This window comes from Onthophagus taurus, chromosome 1 (genome assembly GCF_036711975.1).
Source record: "Onthophagus taurus isolate NC chromosome 1, IU_Otau_3.0, whole genome shotgun sequence".
In the NCBI taxonomy this organism is placed as follows: Eukaryota; Metazoa; Arthropoda; class Insecta; order Coleoptera; family Scarabaeidae; genus Onthophagus; species Onthophagus taurus.
Window position 1 is genome coordinate 12,820,084 of NC_091966.1, and position 26,518 is coordinate 12,846,601.

Below are 26,518 nucleotides of genomic sequence, written 5' to 3' on the forward strand. Positions count from 1 at the left end.
TCCTCCTGCCGTGAGCAACGTTAGGTGGTCTTAGAGACGACGATGGCCAAGTTCCTTTGCGCAAATTGAATGGTTCCGTCAAATGGACCAAGATTCGTTGTAATGAATTGCAGAATTATTAAATTTTAATCGCGTTTTACGGCATCCACCCGCTCGAAAGTCGAGTCGAGATTAAATTGAAGTTTAATGAAATCTGTTTGTTTTAATGAAATATTTAATAGACGGAAAACAGAAAATTATGAGATAATTAAACAGATTTTATTAATTAATGATATCAAATAAATCCATTTAAATGAAATATTATTAATAAAAAATGTTTTATTATACATACTGGAAAAGCATTCATTGAAATTCATTTAACAGTGATAAACTTTAGGTTAACAAAACGGTTTTACATTTTCAAAAATATGATATAAATTTAGTGCAATTGATCCTCAGTCACCATTTTCGCGCTGATAATGTGACTGATAAAGTATAGGTAATACGTTTCTTGGAATAACAGTTTCATTTCCGATTATACATTAAAATGCATCGTGATTAGTTTTTTTTGATTGGTTAGGTTGTTACGAATACGTGTAGTTGGATTCGATTGTCTGGCGAAAGTAGAAAACCACATGTCTATTGAAGTGCGTCGCTAAATACCGACAAAATTCATTATGTACAAGCAAAAATCTCACCCAATTTGGACCAACTGTAGTGGATAGAAAATAAGAACGTAAAAATCTACCGGATGGTTCAAATAAATAGACTGGCAAAGGAATCTTCTGTTATGAGCATGCCATAGCTCAGAGCAAAAGATTGCAGCAGAATTAGTGGTTATAAAACATTTTGCTTGCTATATCGTTAGTTCCAAATTCAGAGGTAATACTTGATAGTGTTAAATAGCACAAAAATCTGCTCTGGACTGGTTATGGACTGTTAACATATAAGTTGACGGCAACACATGATTGTGTAACATTCCAATGGATGACTTGATGGAAAACAAGCACTCCGATATGGCTCAAAACTAATAGCAAGTGAAATGTTGGTGTGGATGGCATTTGAAAGTCTAATTGGTTTTTGCAATCTAGTTAAATATAATCATCTTGCCACGATAATTTTCTAAAGCATTTCGGATGAAATCACGATCTTTTTGGAATATTTCTTAGTGGCAATAAAGATTGTTTTCTCGACACGCTTTTGAAGTAATTAAACATTAAAGTAATTATTCTCGAAAATTTTCTTATGTAAACAATATTAATATTGACTGTATTAGATTCAGAAAAAAATCATTAAAAATCACAAAATTGCCATTTGAAAAAAATACCGATGACGTCATAACTCGCTTAAAAATGGCGGAAGAAATTTAAAATTTACACCAAACAATTGCAAAACATTTATATCTTCAAGGTGATTCATTAGCTCTATGACAAACTTTGGCAGATGAAAGGTGATGCGATTCTAAGGAAAAAATGTTATATGAATATGGGTCCGATTCATTTTGGTTAAAGAGTTACAAGCCTTTGAAAATTTTACACAGTTTAATAGGCAAATGAAAATGTAACATAAAAAATAAGTTTAAAAATTACAAAAATTGTTCGAAATGTCCGCCTTCAGCTTGAATGCACGCTTCACATCGACGAAGTAAAGATTTGCAACAATCGCAGCAATAATTATGAAACACAAATACAGAGTTGGCTGTGACAACAAAACTGAGTTCTTTATGTCAAACATTTCAATTTACTCTATTCTGTGTGTTTCAAAGTTTATAATTGTCAGAATTTTGATCGAAAACGAAAATGCATGTATTTACGACTGAAGAATATGCAGATATTATTTTTGTATACGGGCTTTGTAACGGAAACGCTCGGCAAGCAGCAAGAGAATACCTTCGTAGGTTTCCAAATAGACATCAACCTGCCCATACAGTGTTTAGTGCATCATTTCGCAGACTGAGAGAAACAGGTAACCCCGCTCCACTACATTCCGTTCGTCCCCATGATGTGAATGTACAAAATGAAGAACGTGTTATTGATTTAGTACTTGACGACCCTTCAATTAGTACTCGGCGTATAGCGAGCATGTTACAAATATCCCAAAGTTTTGTATAGCGTGTATTGAATGGAGAAATGTTACATCCGTTTCATCGCCAAAATGTTCAAGCATTACATCCTGAAGATACTGAGCAACGCTTAGCATTTTGCCACTGGATTATTCAGCAACATGCTCAAAATAATAACTTCATTTCCCAAGTTCTGTGGTCTGATGAAGCGTGTTTCACTAGGGACGGCATAAATAATTATCATAACGAACATGTGTGGTCCTTGCAAAATCCACATGCAATGAGACCAGGAAGATTTCAGCAACGGTTTAGTGTAAACGTTTGGGGTGGCACTTTTAACAATTCTTTGCTACCTGTATGGGTGATAAATGAACGCTTAAATGCATGAACGTCTTTTCGATTTTATCGACGACGTACCACTTAACATCGTTCAAAATATGTGGTATCAGCACGATGGTGCACCACCACATCGAGGAAGAGAAGTCATCGCTTGGTTACATGAACATTTTCCAAACAAATGGATTGGCAATGGAGGTCCAGTAGTCTGGCCACCACGATCCCCAGATCTAAATCCGCTGGATTATTATTTCTGGGGACACATGAAGCAGCTTGTGTACCATGTAGAAATTACTACCCGTCAGCAATTACTGGACAGAATTCAAGATGCAGCTAATAGCATACGGAATGATCCAAATATCATACGTCGTGTGATAGAATCTTTACTTCGTCGATGTGAGGCGTGCATTCAAGCTGAAGGCGGATATTTCGAACAATTTTTGTAATTTTTAAACTTATTTTTTATGTTACATTAAATGTATTTTCAAAGGCTTGTAACTCTTTAACCAACATGAATCGGACCCATATTCATATAACATTTTTTCTTTAGAATCGCATCACCTTTCATCTGCCAAAGTTTGTCATAGAGCTAATGAATCACCCTGTTTAAACCCGTTTCATGAATTTTTCCATAAACCGTTTATAATGATTTTATTGCCTATATCCGTTACTTTACGGACGCACTGTATAAAAATTGTTTTCTCGACTCGTTCCTGGTCTATTGTGAGCACTATCAAAAGTTTTAATTATGTACTAATCAACTACGAAGGCTTTCACGGCCGGTGTGAATTAAACTAAAATTAGAACTAAAACTAGAACTAACACTAGAACTAATCTTCAGAAACTGGTTTCTGAAGAAGGTTGCAACATGGCATCCGAAACGTCAAACCTTTTCTTAAAAGATGCACGGCAAAACCCGAAAGTTTCTAGTGTTAGTTCTAGTTTTAGTTCTAATTTTAGTTTAATACTAATCAACTAGTCACCACAACGTTAAATACTTTATCAGGTTGGAACTTTATCGGCGAGCACGTGACAGACGATACATGAAGTGTACTTGAATTGCGTTGTTAACAGTAGGAATGCCGTTGAATTCACCAGGTCGACCCAGATATGTAAACATTCCCTGCTTGCATGTTTATTGAGAAAAATGAATGACATATGATTATGTTGAGTGCAAGGTCCGTAAAGCGCTCCTATACTAGGTTGGCCAGAGATAGCAAAACGCGTTTTGAAGGGAAAGGAGGGGGGTGACGTCACGAGTTACGAAGCAGCGCGAAGCAGTGTGAGCTAGAGACTGAAACAAAGTAAATTATCTCAAATATACTGCTTTTCCTAATTAAACACTCTGATTATGAATGTTATGAATTTTTCTTTTTATATTGTTTAATTACATAATTTATATACTTCAATAAAATACTTTTCTCTTAAAACGTCTGAGTCTGTAACACGTGACGTCACGATTAGGGCATATCAGGGGTGTTTACTTTACACGTTGAAATCCTTCGTCTAGCCAGCCTTGTACAATATGCTTTACAGACCTTGGTTGAGCGATACTATTTGTAACTAAAACATGGCATCAATCAATGGCACTAGGAAAGCCGTTAAAATCATTGTTGCAGTCTCCCTCTGCAGGTAGGAAGTTATTACACTAGGAGTTAAGTTGTCTTCTAACAAATTATCATAAGCTATTTCCAAATTTTTGTCTATATAGATGTTAATTGTAATTTTTCAAATCTTGCTCGAATCAAACTGAATTTTCGTTTGCAAGTATTTTTGAACTTATCCTTGTAAATAAATGTTTAGTTTCTTGTAACATACATTTACACTATTTTTAGATAACTTAAAAGTGGGCTCATTGTAGCCCGAAAAATTTATAATTTTTTAATGAAGACAATTTAGAAGTAACAACTTTCTTACCCCAAGTAACTTGTAAGTAATTTATTGACGAAATAAGTCCCGTAATTCACGTATTAAACATAAATTTAGATAGATTTTAGAGGTGCAATACTCCATGGACAATAAACATTGTTATACTTAAATTAATCCCGTGTTAATTAGGATTAGTGACGATTGAGCAGCTTGGTGATATGACATACAATACGACCGTTGAAATATACGGCTAATTTACGATGTACTATATTCCACGTTGAACACGCGATACTTGTGGCACTAAACCCAGAAGCTAAAAAATAACTGCACCAAATCCATTAAATTTGCAATACAACCAATCAACTAAAACACTTTTTTCGCTTTTCTAAACAAATCATAACATAGGTTGGGTAAGTAATGTAGATTATTCCTAACACGCACAACGTTTCGTTTTTTTAACCAGAACAAATAAAAATACCAACCGATAAACAAGTCGTAATTGAGTGTTTCACTTTATAATAAATGGTTTGTATAGTATAATTGGTAAGAAACGGTCTTCTACTATACAAGTCGTACGTGCGCGTTGGCCATCCACACCTCCATTTCGCTTTTAGCGCGCCCCTTTCATTTTCTTTAGTGCCCAGATATCTAATTACGGGTTTGTGGAAGGCCCAGCGTGATGTATCGTCGCTATACGGCCCCACTATATGGACGTTAATTACGATGACTCACGACGAACGATGGCGGCGCGATCAGGCTAATCTTTGTTCTATTTGTGTTCCGCCGTATTTGCTCTGTATGGATATTGAAAGAACGACGACGAGGAGGAGAACTCAGCGTGGTACGTTTCGATATTAAATCTTCCGCTAAGAACCAATGACGTCGACGTCGTAATATCAAAACAAAATGGCTTTGTTTGTTCTGTGCTTGTGTCAATATCGCAATCTTGGCGCAATTGGGTAATGTTTACCATTGGAAGGATCTTAATTAAGTTAGAAAACCGTCTATATCGTTGGAGACAAATATTTTCAGTATTTGTATTTCTTGCTTGTTTTGGTTGAGTTATTTATTTTAGATAGCTTATTTACGCGTTTGCAGAGAAAGTTTCTTACATACAAAAGAAAAAGATTTAAATAATTTAATAGAATAAATCAAAGGGATTCTTTCACTTCCCAATCAGCGGTAAATCGTGGCAGTAATTAAAGACAACGCGTAGAAAGGCCAGAAATAGTACTTCCCCCGCGTTTAGCATAAACCAGATTTGATATGTTTACAGCATCACAACTTGTTGTGGCGGGTCTTTGTTGTATTACTTCCTTAGGCGAGACCGCATTTATCCGCGCCTTTCATACCAAGTTATCTATCCCACTTTATTATCGACAGTACATCGAACAGACGGATCATCAATATGGGTGAATAATATATCATTTCGTGTGCGAACGGGAGACAGATAGTCCGTCATAAATTCGGCGTAGTCAATCATCTAGACGAACTTGTGTAGTAAATTGCAGAGTAACTTCCGGTCAAAAATGTGTGATAAAAAACTATACAGCGTGTCCCGTATCTTCCGCATCAGAGCATTATACGGTTGTAGGATACATTATTCTGAAGCGATCTTTCTAATAAAATTTTTTCGAAATGTTTATAATAACCGCACGGGAACTGTTTAAAGGAACTGTTTTTCGTCCAATCAGCAGATCGCAAATCAGACACAGGTAATCGGTGCCACCCTCGGCCGGTCCGCTACGCCGATGATAATTCGTTTCCCACGTGTACTCACCAATAAATTCGTCATGGAAAGAGAAATAAACTTTTTCGATGAATCAAAGTTGTCCGTTATTGGTCGTCGTTAAACAGTTCCCGTGCGGTTATTATAAACATTTCGAAAAAATTTTATTAGAAAGATCGCTTCAGAATAATGTATTCTACAACCGTATAATGCTCTGATGCGGAAGATACGGGACACGCTGTATAGGTTTTAAAAACAAGAATTTAATCTATTATTTAAATGAAGCCTTAACAAAAATGCCGCTTTGTTTTCTGTCTAAATTCCGTAGATGGTTCTGTTCCTGTATTGCAATAATTCCATAGTGAGATTCCGAGGCGAAAGATTTAACACCTATCATTTGCATTTGGGAATATATACGACCGTCTGGTATGTGTGGCCGCTATATCGTTCTGCCCCCGCTGCCGCCGCCCGTATTTGCCAATGCAGTTGGCGGGGCGGCCTCTGTGGCGCCGAAGAACTAAAAACGCGGTCTGGCTGGCTTTCCTTTCTTGATTTAATCGGCGACGCACGCGAACGCGCTAAAGGTGTGGGTGTATTATATACGTATCATTCGTTAACTTATAGACAGGTAGCTGTCCGCCTATTTTTAGCCGCCCGCTTGAAGAATGTACTTTGCCAATCGAGCCCAATAAAATGAATCTCTCTTCGACTCCATTACCTTAACCGTGATAAATCTCTACGGTGTATTGAGGTAATTGGAAGAAAAGGAAAATCCCGTGGAGTAACGAGAGATGTGATAAATCGCAATATACATCGGGTATTTCCTGTAATTTATACAGATGCAAGCGTATAGCGGTGTACTTTCTTGATAATCTATTGGCTATTATTTATTGATAATTTAACAGAAACCAGATTAGTTGAATTGCTTTATTATCTATCCTCGATCATGTCTTAAGTTTAAAATCTTCTATCTTCATACACCGTGGTTACTTAATTTAATACTTCCTAAGCTTGATGTAGTTACAATTTGGAGTTTATTTTATGTGTGGTTAAAACAATTTAAAATATGATTGTGCTGCTCCTTACACGTATAAGGAAACTAACACCAACATTATATCTATACAGTGTAATATAAAGTATAGATTATAGGTTTCTCAATATCCGCGAACCATGAAGTCTGATAGACTCTCGTTAGTTCTTGAAAATGGACTCGTCAATAAATGCAATCAATAAAGTAATTGGCCGATTGCTTCTTCTGAGGCCAATCTTCTGAACGCGATCGAGTGTCGTGAAATATACGCCATTAAAAGAACCGACGGAAAGCAGATACGACGAGTCCTTCGTCGTTATCATCTTGGGGCATATTTGCTAGAACGAGAACTTCAATTACCTATCAGGGCATTCTTATCTAGAGTCTGTGCATTAGGCCCTCTGCGGGCGTCTCGTGCGTTGTCCTCGTACGTTTCTTCGCCGATCGGTCGTCGATACGGGAAGAACTGTTAAGGCGTTTAAACCCGTGTTCGGAGGCAGATGTGTCGACCGTTCGGACCGCGGTAGTAGTGCCTTTTATATCTGTAGTTTCCAGCAGGAGGTCCACGTAGGTAGCTTTACCCTGACGACCGCACCTTCACGCCAACTCCTCGGTACGGATACGGTACCGCACGAGGAGGAATTTATCGTTCGGCTTTGCCTCCGCCATCCGCGCCCGTTCTACAGACCTCCTCTTCACCACGAACAGCGTAATAGATTGCATGTGATATTTTTGCCCCGGAGCACTCTAACAAGAAGGATCTCCACGTACGCTTACATTGCGGGAACTATCTCCTTCTCTTCGTTGTGCGTTGCACGACGCCCTATAAATATAAGGTTCATTATACCAAGACATCTGGTCGGTTGCAATCTCAGTTTACCGCTGACAAGAAAATTACCTAATATCGGGGCTCCGATATTGATACGCCTTATTGCATGACGGGCACTCTCATGCAAAGTATATTAATAGAATAGCTTAAGTTAAATCCTTTAATTTTCTTTACTATATCAAATTTATATACAGATGTTGCGAAGAAATATTAAATTAATATTTTTGGTCACATCTGTTTCATCTACGCCTTCCGTAACAGAAATACTAGTCAGAATTTACGTAATACCACCGATAGCTACAATCTCAAACTATTAATTAGAAATTAATAAAAAGAATTTCCTTTTGAATTTTCCTCTAAAATTTGTCGAAGGTTTCTTTATAATGTCATGCAAAAAGTCCCAACAATGGATCCAATGGAAATTATAACAAGAAAAACTAAGAACTATTAAATAAAATTCAAAACTTGTTAACCTGATAAATTCAAAACACCACACGCAATCTTGCCGTAAGAAGGTTTTCAAAGCAAATATAATCTTTTCCGACTGGACAGAACCCCCCTCTCCCCGTAGGGCTTATTTCTGTTTGAGACATAACTTTGAAAAACTGATAATGGTATCCGATAAACGGAAATCGGATACTTTTTTCATTTAACTCGCGATAAAAAGAAAACCGCGGATCCGAATATTTACTTATTTATACAACAAATAACAACAACTATGTTTTATGCGATATATGTTGCCATATAAAATCCTACTACTCTTACGTTAAATTCTAGTTATAAATCGTAATTTTTCAAATCTCTGGCGATGGTGAAATCTATATGTTTAGATGTTTCAAAGATCGTGTAAATGTGTTCGTCACAATACTGCAGAAACCGATACAAATTACTTTGAAAATTTCACACTCATGATTGACTGAAATTCGACATACTGAAACCATGCAAAGGTATCGTTAATAGACGCCATAAAGAGGATGTGGACACTGTTGCAATGCTCATATTCTGGGTCTGACCAGGTATAAACACTTGTAACCATAACAAAAGTTATAATCTATACCTCGCCATTACTATTACATATGGGGATGTGATTAGTCAATTGACTGCCAGTATTTGACCATAGTCAATTATTCAGTCATCAATAATGTACTGTAGTAAGCAGTTTATATTGAATTCTTCTCCAAATAGATTCGGACAATTCCGAATAGATGATGCTAAAGTTGTAGACAACAACATACGTGTCAGAATCCGAAAGAATAGATAGGGACAATAATTAAATATAGAAAAAGAAGTAGCCAATTGATGTTTATTAAGTTACAAAAGTTGTGATTACCTTGGCTGCTGCTGGAGAAAATTCGATGCCTTCAACGTGTTTTGAAGTATTTTATCTGTTAGAAGTTGTTTATATTGCTAATATTGTGAAATTGATTGGCAGATTGTAGTTTGGTCATTAAATTATTAAGATTCGCAAATGTTAAAAATTTCGAGTGGGTAAAACAAGTTCAAGTCGTATGCTGCTGTATTATATTCTCCGAACCGGGTTGCTACTAAAGATATAATAGAATCTAAATATTGTACGTAGGAATGCGTATTCCTCCGGAGACTTGGTATTTGCATTTGGTTTTGACCAACATTTTTATCGCAAAACAATCACGCCATTTCAATTATTATCCCTGTTACAGTAGCTAAAGGGTTCTATCCGGGTGCCACAAGCAAATATAATTTGCCAGCCATCTCGTTTCGTGCAAGAGTGATAAATTTGCTACTGATTTTTCACGTGAAACATTTTCTTGAAGAATTTTGAATTTCCTACATAAATTATTAATAATTAAACCCCATGCACGTTTTTAAATTTTTTAAAACTAAAACTATATAATCGTGCCAATCCACAAAAAAGATAATATAGCTATATGCTAAAATTACAGGGCGGTTTGTAATTTAATTGTAAACTTTACACGAAAATCCTAGAAAAATGATTAAGAGCCCAGGTAGAAAACAGATTTGAAGACAATAATAGACAGACACAAATCAAAAGTATAGGAGTAGCAGGGATGAAATATTAGCGAAATATAGTAAACCAAAACAGAGTATCACAGAAGAACTAAGCTTAAGTATTCTCCTGAAGTATTCTGCTGAAATGGTATGACCTGGTTTGAATGGATGAGGAAGATATACCAATGAATATGTTCAATATGAAACCAGAAGGAAAAGAAGAAGGCGGAGTAGATCAACAATACAGATGGAAAGAAATAATGGAGGAACTGTCACCGCAGTACGAAGAATAGCTAGAGATAAGAAGACCTACAGTAAATGGGGGCAAGAGAAAGAAAAATATTTGTTTCAACGAGTAACTTTCAGTAGCTGGTACAATAAGAGACGAGACAGAAAGATGTTCTCTTTTTTGTTTCTTTAAAAGAAAATTCGACAATTTGCATTTTTGCCATTATATAATTTAGATTTTTATGAATAGTCTTAGTAGTGAGTAAAAAGTAGTAGTAAAAATCATATGAGTAGTCTTATTCTCTTACAGCGGTTATTTGCCATTATTTGTTTTGATAAACAACCCAACCCAAACACTGAAGCTGGCAATCTATCTTTGGAGAAGTGATCGTTGGAATGATGAATGTCTTATTACTGCAATAATATTATATATACTCATATGATTTTTAGTATGGTTCTACGTAATTGTTTAACGCAATATAATAATAAGATTTATAATAAGTTTGTATTTGGTGGAAGAGTTAGCGTTATAACACATTTCTAAGCTACTTGCTGGAACCGATATGTTTTGTGTTTATCAAGGATTGATAGAATCGCTGTATCTTTTAAAGAACTTCCTTGAACAAAAAATATTTAAGATTATTTACCAAAACTATATCATTAGACCTTCCAAATGAATAGATCTCTGTCAATAGATCCATTTGGAGCCCGTGGGTATTACATGATTACTAAGAGCATTGACTACATTCATCGTAATGATAGTTATATTGGAAGAAACTTGATAACTAGTCCTGATAGTTAATTACATATTGTAAATTATTAAAGTAAAAAGACACTTTTCCGATTAAGAATTAACATTTTCCTCAGGATGGTAACGATGGCTATAACATATACTATTAAAAAAGGTGTAAATATGAACATGGGAATGTACAATATTGAACCTTTAGACGTGTTGCGAAAAAAACCTCTAGAGGTACAATACCAATATGCAAAATAACTATATTGCTACGGTTCCTTTTAGAGTTAACTTAAATATGTGATTTTAAGTTAGAACGTAGAAACCAACTCAACGTTTCACTCGTAATAACGGTCTATAAGCAGCTATAAATCCTCATGAATTGCTGTTAATTAACCACAATTGGGAAAAATTACGTTTTCACCACTAAGAATGTAAACACATCTGACAGAAACAACACGCACTTCTCAACTATAAAACTGTAGACTATAACCAAAAGAAACGAAAATACTCGTAAGCGTTTAGAGTTGGCTTATTTACCATATCAAAGAATATGCAGGTCGAAAAGCTTGACAACACCATTCCTATAAGTTCTGATTTTTGGAAAAGTTTATTTTGAAAAATACAATTATTTACGGTAATGAAATCTAAAGACGATGGGATACAAATTTGACACAATATTCATTGTGTAGATTATATGTGTTTTATTTTATCAATGTTTCATGATTAATATTTTAAAAGCTTTTAATAGAGTTGTTCTTGGTGGACCTATAACTAGATTCTAAAAACCTATAGGATTTATTAAACCTATCTACATGTCTTAATTAGATTACATTAGGTAAAGAATTATGTATGTCAGAGAATTCATGTGAATGTAAAATTGTGAATTAAAGTGTATGAGACAATTGTTGTTGTTATAAATAAGCTTATGTACGTCATGTACATCTGTAGAGTCTCTTTCCGAAACTATATAAGCTTCTAACCAGTTTAAACTAGCTCTCATCCTCTTAAACTTTTTATGCACATTATTTCTATGAAGCTGATAGGTTATATACCACATCACTCTTTGCCAACAATTTATTAAAACGTTTGCAAATATTAACATAACAGGTGTTAATAGTTAGTACTTTAAAGATTATTCACTTTTTCATAGTACATCCATGTTACAAACCAATCGTAATATTTTTAGGTGTCAAACCTATTATTTTTATGTGTAAATTTTTTATAAATTTACACTAGTTAATTTCAGCACCTGGAGTTCATATTTTAGATTATTTAGCGTAGTAGTGGTAATAGACCCTACAATAAAAGGCGTGAGAACAACTATTTGTTGGAACCTCAATCCCAGCTACTATACTCAATCCACCACATCAAAGATCTCGCAACATGTCATAATGATCAAAGAAAATAACATTAAATTTATACAGAGTAGCCGCCGGTAGTAAAACAAGATTTTATTAACCCTCTAAAAAAACTGCTAAACGACGCCTACTGCACGCAACCATCTGTCTTGGTCCCGTATACGTTGGTGAAAACAAAACAAATCACTATGGTCCAAGAGTTTAAATTAAGTATTAAAGTTACTCGGGATGACTTGATTGGCAACTTTAATGGCCGCGTGGTGAAAATGCCAGAGCGAAATTTGAGGAAATTGCCGGGTTCGGCCTTATAATTAACTTGCCGCATCAATTTCCGAAAAGTTGCAGAGACGCGACGGTCGATAGAACGTGTACAATTAAGGTGAAAGGGTTGATCGAAAGATATAAATCAATCAATTTTAATAGAAACCGATAACCTGGATCACGTTTGGGCGTTGGTTTGATGGGTTACGGTAGTGGTACAATTTATTAATTATTTTAATCAAGAAATGTGATACATCCCAGATTAAAACCCAAAAAAAATCTAAAACGAGCAAGATATGAATCTAATCCATTCAAAATTAATGCTATTTTGAAACCGTGAAATGAACACACCTTGCTTAATTTAAAAACATCATTATAGGTATTAATGGTTGAATGTAAAATGATGTCCAGTTTTTAAATTACAACAAATTTACATAATCATTCTTGTATAAAAAATATTTAAATTTTCTTGATTGAAATAAATTTCGTTTCATATTTGCATTTACAGCCAACGAATATTCGTATGGTGCCGTGATTTTGCACCCCACGTGGCCTGAGTTGCTTACTTCCCAATAGAGCTTTGCATTCATAAGCTTATCTGCTGCGGCCGCAGCACTAATCCTCACCGAAAGCGCATCCCTGCAAATCCAAAATCAATATTTCTCATATATGACATAGGCGCGCCGTGGGACTTTCCTGTTTATTTAAATCGGGGAAAAATTAACATCACTCCTGGCTCGCGAAGATAAATACATCTCGGCCGCACTCGACAATGGCGCCTCCAAAACTTTTCAATATGCGCGCTCCAAATAAGAGTGCTTCGCAATCTTTTGTGTACCCACAGTGAATGGAAGCGAAAATTGGAATCTAAAGCTTCGGGATACTAGTCTTTGTAAAGAGCGGCCTTTGCGTAAGAGGAACTTTAACGACCATGGACATATTTTTAATCTTTGTTTTAAATTTTCTTTTTATATTTTTATGCAAACGATGCAGAGCAATCATTTCTCTTGCTTTAATCTTCGATCTTTCAAAAATTTATACTACAAAGTTTTATTTTTAAAAATTTTTCATATATCAAGAGGAATTCTATTTACGACTCTGCAGCAATTTTTATTTTAATATTAACTTTTATTTATATAACTTTATTGATTTTATTTTTATGATTTTTTGTTTATTAACTAATTCTGTTCGTGACATTTTATAAAAACTTTCAATATTGCCTTCAAAGTTTGCAATATAGAATTTAATCTTTTACTCCACGCTCCACAAGTTTAAAACGTGTCGCCACTACTAACTCGGTTTCTCTAATAATTTCTTACAAGCGGGGCAACCATCTGTTGCTATCCTGCTCCCTACTGACACTTTTCTTATGTGAAAACTTCTTTTCTAAGACCTCTATCTCCCTTTAATATAGACTCTTGAAATAATATTATTATATTTTTACTTTCTCACTTTCACATTTAATTCATACACCTAACACTGCTATATTTAACTGTAAACATAATCATTAATTCTTATCTGCTTTTAAGATAAGTGAACTTCTAATTATTTTCATTTTAGAATTATGAGACAATCTGTTGATATATTTTATAACCTTTCGCGTTATTTATTTATACAATAAAATCAGGGTATATTACAGTAACGTCAAATCAGACCGAATAAGAAACGAGGAGATGTGGAGACGTTCAAAGTAAACCCAACTCAGGCAAGAAATCCGTAAGGAGATGGAACTGGATTGGGCATGCGCTTCGAAGGAACCTGAAAATATTGCGAGGACAGCATTGTACTGGAACCCACAAGACACAAGAGGGAGAGGCAGGCCCAGAATAACGTGGCGGAGATCCATTATAACAGAGAAAAAGACAACAAGGTCGATCATGGCTGGAAGTGAAACAGATAGCTCAAAACCAAACACGATGTCATACATTTATCGTGATCTTATGCCAAACTTGATGAATCTACAGGTTCTCTCGACGACTGTAGACCAAGTAATGACGACAGTGATTCAGATATGTTCCCAGTTACACTTGACTTATCCTATTTTATGGCAGTTATCAACCGATTCAAAAAGAATTGCTCATTTCAATGAACTTCAATGGAAGCAGTGTCAAGATATATACGTGGAATGTTGTCTGGCAATGATCTGTCAATTGCTCACTGTTAAACTAATGTTAAGTAAGAGAGAAACTATACTTAATACTGCACGAATTGGAAATCCCACCAAAACTAATATGGCTAATAAAATCGATTATGGAAGATACAGAGGCGATCGTACGAGCACAAAACACTCTTACTGAGAAGATGGGTTGGCTCCGACCATCTTCAATTTGGAACTGGAATATGTTAAGAAGGATGAACATTGACAGAAATAACATTATTTCAACTAAATCTGAGACTGGCTGGATAGCCGCATAAAATGTGAAAAGATAAAATAGCAGAAGACGCACGAAACATCTTAATTACAATACATAGGTGCCTTCAAGGGTAAACCCTTGAAGTTTTGCAAATTCTATGGAAAAAAAGAAGACCTGCGAACTCCATCTCTTCTTGGAGACCTTCTCTTCTTGAACACATTTTTGCTTAAATCAAAACTAGAACTAATACTAGACCTAGAACTAGAAACTTTCATGAATCTTTTAAAAACGTATTTGACGTTTCGAATACCACTTCGAAATTGTTTCTGAAGAAGGTTGCATTGCATTCAATTTTCAGCTTAACCCGAAAGTTACTAATTCTAGATCTAGTGTTAGTTCTAGTGATAGTGCTTGTGTTAGTTGTAGTTTTAGTTAAATTAATACCGACCGTGAAAGCCTTTGTACTAACATTTTTGGTTGTTCAGGAAATAATGTCATATCTCTTTCTGTTAGGTATATCATCTTCTGCGCATCTTTTTCCCTTAATCCTTTTTTCAAAATATTGTTTATCTTCTCATTCACTTGTATAAAACTATTCATCACTGTTCTATTTTCTTATTACCGCTTTGTTACGGTAGTACATTATCCAATTCCTCACTTTTCTTTATGGATTTCATAACCATTCTCGCAGATCTGTTTATTACTCTCTTCCCATTTATTATATCTATAATTACCCTCTTTCCCTTAGGAATCGAAGATAACCTAAGAATACCTCCTTTTACATCATTATGTCTTTGAATGTTTTGTTTATAACCAGGAAAAGATGTGCCATTGAGAAATCGCCTGTTGTTATACCCTTTGTTTATTCTAAATGTTTAATTGGGTATCATTAGGTGAAAAGTGCTGTTGCTGCTAAGTCCTACAAATAACTGTGTTTCTTAAACTAAGCAATAACTCAGAAGTTACTTAAGTTGACAGCTCGTGTTGTTGATCAGCTGCTTTCAATAACCTCTCCGTATGCTTGTTGGCGAAGTAAATAGCTCTGTATCCCTTGTTTTACAAGAATTACAATTGTCGAGTGACAATCCGAAATAAGATGAAATCATTTTTTGGTTGAAGTTAAACAGATAATTTGCTACCAATGAAAAAAAGTTTAACGACAACCATCATATCATAGATAAGTTTTCGCTTTGGATTGGTTAACATTTTATGAAGAATTTTAGAACTCGTTACTAAAATATCGTTAATAATTTAGCAATCCTCTTTTCTGCGCACAATCTTCAGTATCATTTACAAAAAGATATCCTCATTTTGTCTTGAAAACGTTGCATTCGATGTTTGCAGATTAATTTTTTCACGTATCCTCAAAAAGATGTGATCCACAACACCTCATTGCCAATTTCAAACGTATGAAACGTTTGAGTAACATTTGAACAACATTCATGAAAATCCTTTAGTTTTTGAGTTTTTGCTACATTTTCTGAAATCTTATCATGACACTTTGTTGGTTAGCATGTCGTTATTTCACGTTAAAGATAAACGAAAATAACAAGTTCCGTTTCTTTTTCTTACAAGAAAATCCACCTCTACAACCGGTCGTCTTTTAATTTTCCATCAAACGGATATAGGGGGTAGCCCAAAAGGTACACGTAAATATGGACCTGACCGCGACTGTCTTTGATCTTGTAGAGCTTTGGCAGTAGGGTGCATGCATGATCCTGCTGCCTTTGACAGGGAATTTATTAAAACGAGCTTAATAAAAAGTGTGCGCTAGGGAGGTTTCGAGGTTCTCAACATTAATTTAATTTTCAAGAAGATATTTTTGTAAAAAATGTGATTAAAAAAAACATTGCGAGGAATAAAATTATTTGCAAACCGAATTCTTTATTAAAAGAAATTGTTACGTCGTGAATTAATGTCGATTCCATTTCTTTGGGGCGACTACAAAGTTGCGCTATTTAATGTTGCTTCGCGCGTCCATTAATCCATTCGCGCTGTTGCGAACGCCGAATTAATAAACCCGGCAGCCGCGCGCCAACATTTTTCCCTTTCATATTTAAAACAGACCGAGGCGACCGGCTCGCAACAGTAAATATTTAATAAGCGTAAGGTTTTGTACGCGCTCGCAGCGACTTTTTACGGCGTGCGACGCTAATTTATACCGTCCCCCTTCAAAGTAATTGCCTCCCGGCTTCGTATGCGCTCAACGAAAAAAATATTTAAAATACTTTTTCATTCGACTTTAGACAGTGGCGCACCTACAGTTCCAGAAGAATGTTTCATTAAAGTATTTTTTATTGTACGTTTCATCCACAATTATTAAAAATGAAAATGTTATTAATTAATTCAGATCTACATGAAAAATCCAATTTGTCTAAATGGTTTAAAAACATTTTTAATCTACTTGATGAAAGAGGCTGTCTCGCTTTAAATTAATTGAATAACATTTTATGGTGATTATTTCTTTTTGATACGGTTTTCTTTTTTATGTCGTTCACTTATTGTACGCCACTGTGTTGAGTAACGAACCGTTATTGTGCCCATAAGGTGGCGCGTATAGGGACGGCTCCGTAGTAATTTACGATGGAGGTTCCCGTACGTGAAATTCCAGCTCGGAATAAATCACCAGAGCGGGTTCCAGAAGGAGAAGAAAGGAGGCCATAGCACAGGACGCTGGAGCTTTTTTCGCGTAATTAATGCGCCGAACCTCGCGAATACCCGTTTCCCCATATTTCATAAATAAATTAGCCTCGGATGGGAATGGACGGGCAATTTCTTTTGCGGTAATGACGAGCCGATCGCGTAGAAGCGCTTTCAATCGTTGACGTCCGCTTTTTACATGCTAATGTGACCCCGGGCCACTTCTTTCATTCACTCGATTCGATTCAAAAACATTTCAAAAATAAATAAGAACTCATTTAGGAAGTTTTATTTTTTCATTAAAATGGGTTAATTTGACTCCTTTCATAACGGGTTTTTATTTGTATCTCATCTTTACTTCTTTTATACTACCTTTCTATACAAAAACTTAAAAGCTCAACAATATCACAACAGATTTAGAGAATTTTATTATTAATATAAGTACCATTTTAGTTTGTATTCATAGTTTAATCGAAATGATCTAAATTGAATGCTTTGCGAATGGTTAACCTTCAAAGCCGGAGTGATTAAGTCGATTATTATTAACGCTGGTCTTTCATTTTTTCCGCTCCACTTCTTCCCATTCACGAATTAATCACGTCCATATACAGCACAATACCGAAGATCGGGCGCGCTATCAAAGCCCGATCTGTCCGTCGAGACAGATTCGCTTGGAGCAAAGAAATCTAGAGAAAAGCGTAGGAGAGAAAAGACACGAGAAAAATCCGTGTAAGCGGCACCCATTCAACTGGATACGCGCTTCTTCGGACAATGGCTGATGGCTATCATCGTGTTGGTCATTAAGGGCCCGTTTTACACCTTGTAATAAGCCTGTTAAAAATTAATTCAGCTACTGAGCTCGCGTAACGACCGGAAACCTCACAATTGGTTATTATGAACCAGGAAGGTTATAAAAGTTTGTATTAAATGTTAGAGTTGTGTAGGCGATGATTAACTAAAATAATTATACGAAGTTAAAAAGCGCAATTAACTTGCTTCTTAATTTAAAATATTATTGAATAAACAATAAAAAGTAATGACTTAACATTATTGTGTAATACTTGTTGTAATAATGTTCACCTTAAGGATTTATTTTTTGTTTATAAAAAAATATTAAATTTTTACTTCATTGAACACCAACTCATTGTGTAGGAATGATTCACTTGTAAAATCTATTGTTTTAGATCAGTTCTTTTAAAAGTTTTTAATAAATGGAGCATAACGAAAACTACGCAAATATATAATCTAGATTCTTTAATTAATAAGAAAGAAAAGATTGTTCGATTTTTATACTAGATAATCTTGAAGTTCTTATAAATTATATTGTGGAAATCTTATTAGCCAAGGTTTCTTAACATTGATATTTAACATTAACATTAATGTTTTAACATATTGAAGATTTTTTCTATAGATACATTTTACGTACACTTTAACCACGCAACCCATATCACAATTACCTGATTATTCTTCCTTATGTATTTATTGTTGCTTAAAACAATAAAATTTATTTTTAGTTTTGTATTGTTTTGCCTACAAGCTATCTCCCGATTGCGCAGGTAGATTGCCGTAGTAAACAAGAAGTCGGTGGTGCCCGGAGCCATTCAGCTGTTCAGTCATGTGCCTAAAATTACACAAAATATATAACTCCTCGCCAGGTGTCAGACTCGTAGTTTTCGCTTATGGCCCAAATTCCTTACCACTAGTAGTTTGAATCGTGGTTTTCGCCTATGGCACAAATTCATACCACAAGTTTCACTAGTGATTTACTAGTGTCTTTACAGCTGTAGTTTCGCTGGATGTAGCAAGGGCCTTTGATACTGTCTAGATTGAAGGATTAAAATACAAGCTCAATCAAACGGGGATAAGCAACTATTTACTTGCCATTCTGTTCTCCTTGCTGGAGGAGAGAACTTTCTCCGTCACCATCAATGAATACTGCTCCAGTGCTCGAAGAATACTTGCAGGCGTCCCACATGGTAGTAGTTTATCCCCTGCTCTGTTCAACATCTTTATGTATAATATCCTGACCGACGTAAACTTCGAAATAACCATGTTTGCGGATGACATGTTAATAATGGGACAAAACGACATCCTTATTGATGCTATTGAGACAATTCGGTGGACAAAATTCAGAAATGGTTATCAAAATGGCCCATTCTGCTCAATGCCAGACCAAGATTTTTTCGCTAAGACTTTATCGAAATGCTCCTTACATTATTATAAACGACCAAGAAATACAGTGGAAAGCAAAAGATGAAGCCATTAAATACCTCGGAGTTCTCCTTGATCACCGCCTCACTTGGAAACTCCACATAAACTCAAAGGTCAACCTAGGATGCCAGGCTTTGCCAATTGTATCCTCTGATCAGCAGAAAATCACCACTGCGAACTGAGTGCACTCTACTTTTTTACAAAACCCTCATCAAGCCACTAGTAACTTGCACCTGCCCAGTTTGGAGCAATTCATTAACTTCAAACATGAGAAAAATTCAAGCACTACAAAATAAACTTCTGCGGTTCTTAGTGAACGCGCCATGGTTTTTAAGAAACGAGGAGCTCCATGAAGACTTAAATGTCCCAACTAACAGCGAATTTATTAAAAAACTAACTAAAAAGTTAACAAGAAGTCAGTGGCGCCCGGAGCCGTTCAGCTGTTCAGCCATGTGCCCAAATTTACACAAAATGTATAACTCCTCGCCACGCGTCAGACTCGTAGTTTTCACTTATGGCGCAAATTCCTTACCACTAGTAGTCTGAAGGGTGGTTTTCGCCTATGGCACAAATTCGTTACCACAAGTCTCACTAGTGGTTGTAGACCTAAGGGTTAAATAGTTTGAAGAAGCAAATAGGTAATCTGTACTAACTTCACTTCATATAGATGCTGCTTTTCACAGAAATAATATAGAGAACGCTTCGCAGAAGAGCTACATACCATTCATTGACCGTAGTTAAAACAGTGCCGTTGAAGCCACCTCCTTTGCCAGGATTATTTACTGCACTGATATAACAGATAAGTAACAACTAGATCTAACTGCATAATATAAAAATTATTAAAGTTGACGGATTAGACATTTCACCTATTTTGACTATGAATGACACTCATAGTGTCATTATAGTGTCATCATAGTCGTTAGTAAGTAGTGTTATGTTACGCTTATGATCAGCAGGCAAACCGATATTTTAGTAGCAATATTTTAGAGCACTTGGATTTAGTGCTCACGTTGCCTCAGTTGTACTTCGACATCATAAGTTAGAATTCTATTTCAAACCTTTGTCTAAGATTGCACTAAGCTATTTCACCTCGTAGACTGTAAACAAGTAGGTAGTATTTATGTCATGAATAAGGTCGCTAACTGTTAAATTCAAAAAAAAAGGGGAGAATAACTTTCGTTGTAACCTGTACGATTCTATTAGTAAGTATATTTGGTCCTTTGATGTAAACATGTTAATGCAGATACAGATAAATTAAGTCCATCTTCTGTAACGTAACGATCGCATAATCTTGCGACTGTCGATCAAAAATGAATAAACCGGAAGGTCTTTGAATCTTATTGGTACTGTTTCTCACTTTTTATATAAAAGTCGATATAATTTTCTTCCAACTAAACATGTATTGTATGTAATGTATTGTGAAACCTATAACCCTAAACACCATTGAAGAAGACACCTGATGTGATGGTGTTGTCTAGCATTGATTAGAATAATGTGGGCTGATTAGGGGATTGGCGTTAAAGCCTCAGAAAATCTTATCTTATAACCACTAAGCATTGTGTCGACATTCCGAAAACAGTTTTATTAATGACCTGAAAAATGATAAGAAATTGTAATGTTGTTAACTGTTAAGAATATATATGAAGAAAGTTTAGTATGTTTTGCAAATTATTTCCAATATTTTTGTTGAAGTTTAGCTATCAGTGCTTTTGAGTTAATGACCCAAATAAAATTACTAAAAATGTAACAGTAACGTAACATGGAAATAATATACGGGCTTGTCAAAGACAACACCAGCAACTTTTACGAGGTTATTCGCCAACGATTATGAACAACCGTATGAAAGCTCTAAAAATGTGTCCATACCACATTCTCTAGCTCTGTTGTCGCGTGATTTTCCGCAATGAGCTGCTGGTGAACGTTTTTGTTCTAAATTGATGAAGCGATAGCTCGAAGATTAAAACATCAAGTCTGTTATTCCAACATTTGGATGAAAAGTTGATTTTCAATTAGATGCAACTCTTAAATTATTGCACGATTGTGATTCATCAACAGTTATTGATATCGAATTCAGGTGGCGATGGGATCTTTCAAGCACCGACTTGAGTTTGCTCTAATTCTTGTGCTTGTCATTCCAGAATTCGAAACAACTCGTAATAAATTTTGTGGATATCTTCTGGATCGACAAATATTACTCCGAAATCCGGAACTATTCAATTAGATATTATTTTTAAATAAACTTGGGTTTACTCAAGAATGTTAGCTTATGATGAGTCTTGGGATATTTAAATTTTTTATAATCGACTTCCAGACAAATAAGACGTTCCACGCCTCAAATCATTAAGTCATCATAACAAATATTCATATATTCAGGATATACTGAATATTATTAACATAATTATCAAAAAAGTTATATAAAGTTATCTTTACTTTAAAAATATATGAACTTTCGCACTGTAATTCTGTAATTTATATTTATGTTAATTACTACGTTTTGTTTGTGGTTAAATTGGTTTATACGCGATACAGAATTAGAGAGTACCTTGTTGACTAGTTAAATAGAATACATAGTTCACCTTTCCTGAAACATATATAATCGATACCATTTGTATGCAATAAAGTACGCGGATACATTTGAGCATTAGTCTTCACTTAATCTAACAGTAGGTCGGAGGTGAAGTAATACACAATAGGTCTGGGTAACCGGTGGCGGTCCGAACCTGTTCCACGCATAATTATAAAGATCTGCTGCCGCGGAATGCGGTTGATATCTCGGCAATCGGCCGCCGCCGGACGGTGGTAGACTGGACCCAGTCGCCCCCGGGAAACAATGGGATATTCCGCATGCACATATCGCCGTCCTCTGCCCGAACCGACCCAGACAGAGGCATAAATTACGGATTTAACTGATTCAGGAGGAAATTTCGAAATTGCCGCAGTTAAGGCCATTAAATCCGACGGGGCTTACACGGTGCGCCTTGCGGTCCACGGCAATTTGATTGAGTGCTTCCGCCAAATTGTGCGCATAGATCACTAATGATCCGACTTTGGAGCCCAGATACACTTCTAATCACCGTAGAGTAATTATTAAACATTTTATTATTAATTAATAAAATCTTTTTAAAAAATTCCATTGCGAACGTAATTACAGTATATTAACAAACAAAACACTTTCTTAAAATCGCTTATCTTTAGTGCTATTACTAGTAGCGTACATAGAAATTTAAAATTACTATTTTATGATTAAATTTATACATGGTTATAAAACAACTCTAAATATTTAATTAAAAGAAGGAAATGATGTATGTAATAAATTTAAAATACGTAATAGTTACTTAAGAAATCTACCTATCTCATACAGAAAATATAGCGATGCGGAAAATTGCTAAATAAATTTTAAATGAGTTAATTTTTATTTCAATCAGCGTTTCAACACCTAAAAATTTATTTTCAATTAAACTAGTTAAATTATAAAAATAAAATTTTATCCTTCCTCCAAAGATATCTTTTCCGAGCTATAACGAAGATGTCAGTTTTCTCTAAAGTAATCCTTCTTATTATAAGACACCCGTAGAAAATCCTTTCCATTTGTCTCCTGATGACTGTAAACAAGACTAATAAGACGTTTTCGCTTGGATGTGCAGACAATTCCTTAGATTTGATTCACATTTTTCTACTTATCCACGCCGACATCCAATTAGGCCAATTACGACAACTTGCGAAGGAAACGGAAAAGAAAAAGCGGAATCCGATTCTCTAATTGTTCGAGGACCGCTATGTAACTTTCACAGCTTCAGGCGCCCGTACTTTGTTATGAATTCACATTTATCAACGATTTAATGGCACCCTGTCCGGAACGGGCAAACTGAACTATAGAAGAACATAACGACCCTATGACGATTAAACAATTCATTATAATAGAGGTTAATAATCAGTTTTATGCTTATTTGTAATCACTGATGCGATACATTATCGATTCTAAAGCAGACCACCTGTATTATTAAATATTACTTATCATTAGTGAGAATGGTTTTTTACTTTATGAAGTAACGGAGCATAATAACTAAGTATCGCTAATTATGTTGGTTTTGTCGGATTTGTTCTATTACAGCAAAAACTCGATGATAACGGAAGTTGCTCAATTCCATGTTCATAGATAAACTCGGGGAATTCCCCGAGTTGTTTATATGATGTATAAATCAAGGAGTGTAGTTCTAATTTTAATTGCTATTCATGGCTAGATTGTTGTAGCTATATTCAACTAAAACTAGAGCTAACACTAGACCTAGTTTTAGTTGTTATTCAGCGTTAGACTGTTGTATATTTTTCATTGAACTAAAAGTAATGCTAAATCAAAGTGTGAAATAGTAGTTGTTTACCTATGTGTGACGTCAGTCCTCTTAGATTCTACCATTCTTGGTATAAACACTACCCGACTTTAGCCAGGTAGACTGAGCACAATGGTATGGATAGCTGTCCGAATTTTTATGTATTAAAATTATATTAGTTTTATAGTTATGATTTTATTTATGAAAGGTATTTTTTGATAATATTAATAAATATTTATTAAATTTTGTTATTAATAGAAGATAATAAGAAAGATTGGTTAAAAGGTTCGTGTCTAGAAAGTCGCAAAACCAAAGAAGCTCCAAAGTACAAGGCACTTAATAGGCACGTCGAAGTTCGATATGGACTGTGGCGGTAAACCGACAAAGTAGTCAATAGAAAAGACGCACGACAAAAGCAGCGGGAAAGTAGGTCGTCTACTCAATAATTACTACCCTTAGAACCTCCTTCACAATACACCCATTAGCGTGACAAGCACTTTTCAACCAGAATTTCTTAGAACCGACTCCTCCTCATTATTACCATGTTTCAGATTGAAAACCGGGCGGATCTAAAAATTCTACAGCCAATCTTTTGATACTCTTTATCGATACCATCAAGTATAATAGGATTCTAAGCAAACAAAACGATTTAAGTTTTTGTTATAAATTTTTATTGAAACTTTTAAGAGAAAAGGTGAGCTGCAGGAAACGTTAAAGAACTTTATGTGTGGTATCATCTAAGTCTACCAACCTACAATATTCTCAATACATAATTTAACAAATTACTGTGATTTTCTGTCAGGGAAGTAGGCGCACCAAACATACAATATAAGTGTCTCTTGCATATATTTTTTTTCCATTCACGAGATTTTGCTGCAAGTCCCTGAGGTAACGAACGACTTAATGCCTTTCCGCGGAAGCCTGGAGGTGGTGGCGTGCCGAAGATTGCCGGTAATGCAGGCTTCTGCGGCCGCCGATAATCGAGCGAGGATCACAGGCGGCTTGGGCTGCGGCCCGTCGTCGTGACTGCGACTTCGTTTCTACAATTAAAATTAATGATGGGTCGATTTCATAATTGCTCTCATTTAAATGCAAACGCCGCCGACATCTCCACGACCCTCCCTTGACAATAATTGATTTGTTGTATGCGATGTTGCGTTCCCTTCTTTGTGACTAATCATTGACATGCAGTATTTATTTAAGTAGAATTGTTTTGCAGCAAATATTTACGAGGGATGGTAGTTGATTGATTAGAATGGGCGATGTGGATTTTGTTTCGTAGGAACAATTTTTAACGATTTCATTGTTACGGTGCTTTTATAATTTCACATAAAACTTTCTAAAGCATATTTTTCTTGAAGATTGTTTGTAACACGTAGCGGGAATTGTTAGATAGTTGAACAACCATTGTTAGCTTTATCTGTCTCCCATAGTACTTTCGCATGCACTACAACAAACTTATTTACTGGCGAGCGCTTGACGTCTTCGTTAGGAAGAACGTTCTCTTCGGTCCTTGCGACCGCTTCGTAAGACGTCATAATTTGTATCCAATTCGCGGAAGCACCAATTTAGTCACGTCCCGACATCGTACGTCTCCATTTTCCGACCCGTACACATCGTAAAACTTGCGCTTCGCGAGCGGCGAAGAGGAAGTCTTCGTTGCAAAGTTGCCCGGGGCCCCGGCGAACGGCGATTACGAGACCATCGTCGTCGTTAGTGCTCCTCGCTCTGCGGTGATCTAATTGTGAAAATCACGTCACCTCCGAGATCAGCGGATCTGGTAGTGACCGGAGGCGCTTCGAGAAGTGCGCGTAGTGCAAAAACGCAAGCGGCTGGCCGCCGCTACAGTGAAATTAATGGCGATATGCCTCGCGGGTAATATATTTGCTACAGATATGCTTTCTTAGAAAATAGTTACAGTAATTTGTAGGTAGTGTTTTTGTAGTGCTCAGATACGATCTGCACGCCGGACAAACGGCCGGAGCGCTGAATTATAATTAGGAGCTAGATGCCGTATCGGAGCATCGACTTGTTGGAAAAAACCTGGTGCGGGTTTGATCGCAAACTTTATATCCACTTAATTAGTAGGTGCTTACAACTAGTACCTATTTTATTTCTTCTATGATCTAAGTTTTCCACTGCGCTGATATATCTATAATAATAATTTTTTTTGTTAATCTTTAACATATTTACACCTAATTATGTAAATTAATTACTAAACACATTTTAGAGAAAATATTATAAAAAATGCAGACAATTCTATAGTTTTTATATCTACTTATAAACAAGACCTTTGAAATGGCATTGTTTTCTCTTCTCCGCTGTCTAAAATTGTGCAAAAGTAATTTTTTTTACTCGTTTATGAACGAGAATAAAGGATTTAGAAGCAATTTTATTTTAATCATGATATACATAAGAAGAAAATATACTTTGTTAATTTTTTATGATAAATTACTTTTGTTGAAATCATCTTCATGTTATACAACAAAATGCCGCTACAAACGCATATTCATAATTTGAAGATTTTTTAGCGTTAATTTTCCTTCTGTCTTCCTCAAGTTTACAACCTACTGTCA